Source organism: Chrysochloris asiatica, unplaced genomic scaffold (assembly GCF_000296735.1).
Source record: "Chrysochloris asiatica unplaced genomic scaffold, ChrAsi1.0 scaffold00669, whole genome shotgun sequence".
Lineage (NCBI taxonomy): Eukaryota > Metazoa > Chordata > Mammalia > Afrosoricida > Chrysochloridae > Chrysochloris > Chrysochloris asiatica.
In genome coordinates, this window is record NW_006409187.1 from 150,060 (window position 1) to 150,658 (window position 599).

Below are 599 nucleotides of genomic sequence, written 5' to 3' on the forward strand. Positions count from 1 at the left end.
TAGAGATTTAATCCCAAATGTCACTGAGGAAAAATAAAATGTGGTAGTCCTAGTGTTAACCTATCCAAAGCAGAACAGAAAGACAAACATGCTCATCTCAGGTAGGATTCTAACTTGGCAAATATAAAGAATATGTATTTCCTATATGGAGGAAAAATGAGAAACCAAATGTTGAGGAATTTATAAATAAATAATTTTATCTACTAATTCCATTAAATTGACTCTGCATTCTAAAAGCAAACCATGGTATTTTCTGGTTGAAACTATGAGTTAGAATGACATCATTTGTATAAGTGAAGTTGAAAGTTTATTAATTTAGATTTTCACTTAAATTCATAAATAAATCACTACTTTTGATTTCCATTCAAGTGGCATTACTATATACGTAAAATAAATAAATATTTGCTGTAGTTTTACTTCTAAATACCACTGAGGTATCACATTAAAGATACCAATATGGATACATTCAAGTTCATATGGACTATATACTATAACACCTTATTACAGAAAAAAAAAAAAAAAAAATTACCATTTGCATTTCAATTTTTGATAACCATAATAGAGATGTTGCTGTTGTCATTGTTAGGTGCCACCAAGTC